Here is a 5,910-nt window from a genome sequence, read left to right as displayed (position 1 = left end):
TCATATCACATATCACATCAGTTTCATCCATACACATTGTTCATACATAAGGAAGTTCCATCCATACACATTGTTCCATCCATATATATATTACAATGCAAAGTGTCATGAAGATAGCAAGCTAGATACAATGCAAAGTTTCATCAAAGGAAAAGCAAGCACTCCATCATAGCAAGCTAGCTTCCATCAAGTGAATGAAATCTGCAAAATGGTAAATAAGAAAGTTAGAAATAGGTGACTAGAACAAGAAGAAGACTAGAACAAGAAGAAGACTAGAACAAGAAGTATATGTCATTTATGAGCTAACTTAGGTGAAATGGATCATATATGAGCTAACTAAGTTGAAATGGGTTGTTTATGAGCTAACTTAGTTGAAATGGATCATTTATGAGCTAACTTAGTTGAAATGGGTCGTTTATGAGCTAACTAAGGTGAAGGGCATCGTTTTTGAGCTAAGTAAGGTGAAATGGGTCATTTTGGAGCTAACCTAGTTGAAATGGATCGTTTTTGAGCTAACTTAGTTGAAATGGATCGTTTTTGAGGTAACTAAGGTGAAATGGATCGTTTTTTAGCTCACTTAGGTCAAATGGATCGTTTTTGAGCTAACTTAGTTGAAATGGATCGTTTTTGAGCTAACTTTGTTGAAATGGATCATTTTTGAGCTAATTTAGTTGAAATGGATCGTTTTTGAGCTAACTTAGGTGAAATGGATCATTTATGAGCTAATTTAGTTGAAATGGATCTTTTTGAGCTAACTTAGGTGAAATGGATCATTTAAGAGCTAATTTAGGTGAAATGGATCGTTTTTTAGCTCACTTAGGTCAAATGGATCGTTTATGAGCTAAATTAGTTGAAATGGATCGTTTATGAGATAACCTAGGTAAGATGGGTCATTTTGGAGTTAACCTAGGTGAAATGGGCCATTTTAAAGCTAACGTAGGTAAAATGGATCATTTAGGAGCTAATGTAGGTAAAATGGGTCATTTTTGAGCTAACTTGGATGAACTGCATCATTTATAAGCTAACCTAGGTAAAATGGGTCATTTTGGAGGAAAATAAGCTAACTCTAGGTCATTATGGTAAGCATATTGGAGGAAATAAAGCTAAGTCTAGGTCTTTATGCATTTGTTAAGCAAAACACTAGAGAAACTTACCGTGATCAGGGAGGTGTAGGAGCGGGGTGGCTAGTGCCGCTACCTGGAGAAGGATCGTGCGATGCGTTTCTGGAGTTAAGCTGCACCAAAGATCATTTCCAATGTCTCGTTAGCATTACGACACTCAAATGTTAAGACTACCAAGTAATGTCCATTCAAACTAAACTCACCGTGCTCCCAGGAGCAATCACTGGCATCGGCGGAGCGGGCTGACCGGACTTCTCGCACACAGACTGCACATTTGGTTTTCAGAACAGAGTCATACTAGTTAGTAATGAGACTCAAATGTTAAGACTAGCAAGTAATCTGCAGAAGAAACTTACCACAAGGAGCTCGTACATGGCCCTTGCCTGCATGTCATTCCGTGCCCTCTCCTCCTCCATCATCTTTCTCGTCCTCTCCTCCATCTCCCGCTGCCTCTCCGCCGCCTCCGCCAGAAGTTTCTCCGTTCTATCTCTCTCAGTCTGTATAGCAGCCTGCAACACCACTCACATGACCATTTGTAATCATTGATGGAAGCGCACACAATGTAATGGAGAAAGATAACTGAGTACGTATCACTAACCTTGATGGCGAGTTGCACTGGCCGTTCACGAGGCCTTATCTCAGGAGCGGAGCTCGACTGGCGCGCCTTGATCTCCGGGAGAGTGCTAGGACAACGGATAAGTCCATCTCCAATGGCTATGGAGCCATGGGACCTCCCGCCACCAGATATCATCACCAGCTCTGGATCAATGGGACCCTGGCTCGGGTTAAAGTCCTCCCCTTTCCTCGCCTTCCCCTCATCTCTATATCTCACGAGCTTGTTGTGGGAGGAGATGTTGGTGAAGTTGTTTGCATCATCGAGGTCAGACTGAGAGAAAGCCTTGACTTTCTTGTAAGAGCCAGTGTGGGCCATGGCATACAGGTCGTACACCTCTGGCACCTTATCCGCCTTATTGTGGCGTGCCTGAAAGAGAGAAACAATGAAAATTAGTAATTAAAGGGCTCAAGCTAGCATGATGAATGAATTGCATGAATCATGAAGCAAACCACATACCCAGTTGCGCCCGAACTGATATAAGTTGGAGCTGCCTTGATGGTGTGGCACACCTTCCATTTGGGCACGTTTGTCCTTGGCCTGGTTGTGGAGGGCTAGCCATTCTTGTGAGCACCACTCATCGACCAACACCTCCCAACAATCCATCCGATCCGCACACCATCTCGGAGGCGCCTAAGTTAGCAAATAGAAACTTGAGCGCTACGGCTAAGAATTACTAAATGAAGGAACTTAAGTAGAAGGCCTTAAGAATTACCTTCATGTACTGCTCCTTACTCAGGAACTTATCGCGGCACGCCGGCTTGGTCTTCTTGATACCACGCAAGGCGTAGTAGTCTCGAACAGCCTGCACCCGAGCCTCGTGCCGTAAGTTCTGGAGTAGGCGCTTGCAGACGTTCTGGATAACATTTGCGCAGTCCTCCTCGTATCCCTCCTCACACCTGTAGAATGTCTGCAATCAAATGAGACAATATTGATTAGTACAATTAATAACTAGCTAGTTGAAGATTTTGAAATGTGTAAAGGAGAAATTACCCAGAACGTCCTGATCACCATGTCTGCCCTCGTGTCGCACACGACACCGTCGATAATGACATCCGGCGGGGCCGGGGCAGCCACGTAGTGCTCCCAGCTCAACCCAAGCTCTGGAAGCCGACCCTCACCAGGCAACGTGACAAACCCCGGGAAGTTTTGCCGGCAAAGAACTCCAAGGACGGAGTTGGGCCGGCGGACACTATGATGGTGGTCCCAACCCCTGCAGCATGACAAGGCCAACGCATTAGTTATTTGAAGAAACGTGAATGCAGAAGGTACAAAAATATTAAATGCACTTACGTACCTCTCCCCATCAGGGAAGATCAACCACCTCTGCTCGCGGGTCGCCGGCACGGACGGGAGCCGTGTAGCACCACGCTGGTAGACGGTGCCACCCTCCTCCTCAAGATCAGTCGGCTCCCCGCCATCATCAGCATGGCCACTCGGCTCCTCGGGCTGATCCGGCCAGGTACCCCATCCGGACGTGTGCTCCTCCGGGGTCTCGTGGGCCGAACTCTCGTGGGCCGAAGGCCAGTCGACCCGAGGCTCGTGGGCCCAAGACCCGTGGACCGGAGGCTCGTGGACCGGAGTCCGTGTAGCCTCCTCCTCGGACGAGTCCACCCTAGCAGTCACGTGCTCGGGTGAAACAGCTGGGGGTGGCGGCGAGGAAGGCGCCCTAGCAGTCACCCTACCTCCTCTCCCGCGACCACGTGCCCCACCTCCTCTCTTCCTACCTCGTCCCCTGCTGGGCACCGCGGTGGACGAAGAAGGGCCCGGCGGTGTGGACATACTGTCCAGCAACGCTCGGCGAAGAGGTACGTCTGGAATCGAAGACCTCAGACCACGCGCCGAGGAAGAAGGGGCCTTGGCGCGCTCCCGACCAGCGCCCACCATCTTTCAACACCTGCCATGACAAACAGTAAACGAAATTAGTACAACATAAAAAAAAGACCGACATGAATAATAATATGTGTATCACTTAAGTGTATCATCATCAAGTACAACATTAAAAAATTTAATACCTGACACTACTAATAATCTCGATCAGTATCATCAATAAATGCATAATCATCATCATCACTATAATCAATGACGGGCTCATAGGGTTCAGTGGCATCAACATGTGCAAGGCCACCTTGACGTAATCGGTCAAGCAATGACAGGTCATCCGCAGCAGTAACCTCTTCTTGTTCCGGCTCTTCTTGTTCCTCCTCTGGGGTGATGTCGGATTCACTGTCACTGTCTACTTCAATGTTTTGGGGTGAAGTATAGCGGTTCTTGAAACGCTTTTTGGAAAGACGTGTCTCTTGGAAGAATTCTCCTTCATATGTGTCTGGGTTAATGTGAGGTTCATAATCCTCTTCCTTTGGGGGAGATAGTCTAGCACGTGGCGGCACTTCATAAACGACATCCCAACCTTTCAGATTTGGATTAGTTTGGCAGGCCCACGGTAGATAGAATACTTGGGTCGCCTGTTGAGCCGTAATATAGACATCAGGAACATCTAAATGGGTGCTTTGGTTGATTTCAACTAGCCCTATATGTTCATGAGTTCTTCTAGTCTCCTTCGGCTGAAACCAATAACATTTGAAGACTACGACATTCGGTGGGTTTTCACCATAGAATAGAAGTTCATAAATTGCTTCAACTCTCCCATAATACTCGGTACCTCCTTCGCCGATAGCAGATACACAACAATTTGTAGACTTTCGGTCGGCCATAGATAGCTCTTTGCCATAGGTACGAAAGCGATACCCGTTGATGTCGTATTTGTCAAATGAACGGACCTTATAGTCAAAACCATTAGCGACTTGTCTCAATTCGGCGTCCATAGACTCTGAATTAGCCTACAAGTTTAATATGAAAGGATTGTTGCATTACGCACAAATTAGCGAATGAAACCGGGATAGCCGCCTACAAATTAGCCTACAAGTCTAATAGAAATTACCGTTTGTTTGAACCAAGAGATGAAACCGGGATAGCCGCCACCTTGCTTTGCGAGAAGCTCATACTCTTCGACAGAATCCTTTTGGATCACCGCTCCATACGAGAATAAGGCGACGTATCGACTGTATGAAATATCCAGGAATAAGAGCAGTTCAAAGGAAATAGAAGTTGCGAAACTATGTACCGAGAACTTACTCGATGTACGGCCGCACTTCTATCAGGTTGTTGAAGATATACAACGAAATGGTCCGCCATTGTTCGTTATCCAAAGATACTGGATTTGAAACACTGGCTGGTGCGAGATTCCCTTTGAATAGGCTGAGGTTGGATCCACCCTTTTTAGGGTCGTCAGCATTGTACCGAGGCTTCGGATTATGCAAATGACGATTTTTGGCTTCGTAGTGTGCTGTCACGAAGTTTGCCGCCTCCTCAGTGATGAATGCCTCAGCCATCGATGCTTCAATTCTACGTTTATTTTTACATTTTTGTCGAAGCGTCTTCTGCATCCTCTCAGTTGGGTAGCACCAACGATTTTGCACGGGCCCCCCCAATCTTGCCTCGGTCGGGAGATGCAAAATCAAATGTTGCATTGGATTAAAGAAGCCCGGTGGAAAGATCTTCTCTAACTTGCAGATCAACTCCGGCGCCAACTCTTCCATTTCTTCTAGCACGCCAGGCGATAGTTCTTTCGCACAAAGAACACGGAAGAAATAGCTGAGTTCTGCCAGTACTAGCCATTCATCCTCAGGGATGAAGCCACGCAACATCACCGGCATTACCCGCTCAATCCATATGTGCCAATCATGACTCTTGAGACCAAATATCTTCAATTTATCAAGACTGGCTCCCCTCTGTAGATTCGCTGCATACCCATCGGGGAACATCAACTGCATTTTCACCCACAAGATAATTTCCCTCATAGCCGGCCTTCCAAGATTGAACCATGCCTTTGGCTTCGTCCAGTTCTGCTTTCCTTTCGGTTCTTTCATGTTTTGTAACGGCCTATCACATAGCGCCTCCAGATCGACTCTAGCCTTAGTATTATCCTTTGACTTCCCATCTATGCCGAACAATGTACCAAAAAGTGCCTCGGCGATATTCTTCTCAGTGTGCATCACGTCGATGTTGTGTGGGCAAAGGAGGTCTTTGAAGTAAGGCAGATCCCATAAGCATGTTTTGTGAGTCCAGGCGTGCTTAGAATTATACCCCTTGAAGTACCCTGGACGCTCGGGATCT

Source organism: Triticum aestivum, chromosome 5D (genome assembly GCF_018294505.1).
Source record: "Triticum aestivum cultivar Chinese Spring chromosome 5D, IWGSC CS RefSeq v2.1, whole genome shotgun sequence".
Lineage (NCBI taxonomy): Eukaryota > Viridiplantae > Streptophyta > Magnoliopsida > Poales > Poaceae > Triticum > Triticum aestivum.
This window is presented reverse-complemented; position numbering follows the sequence as displayed.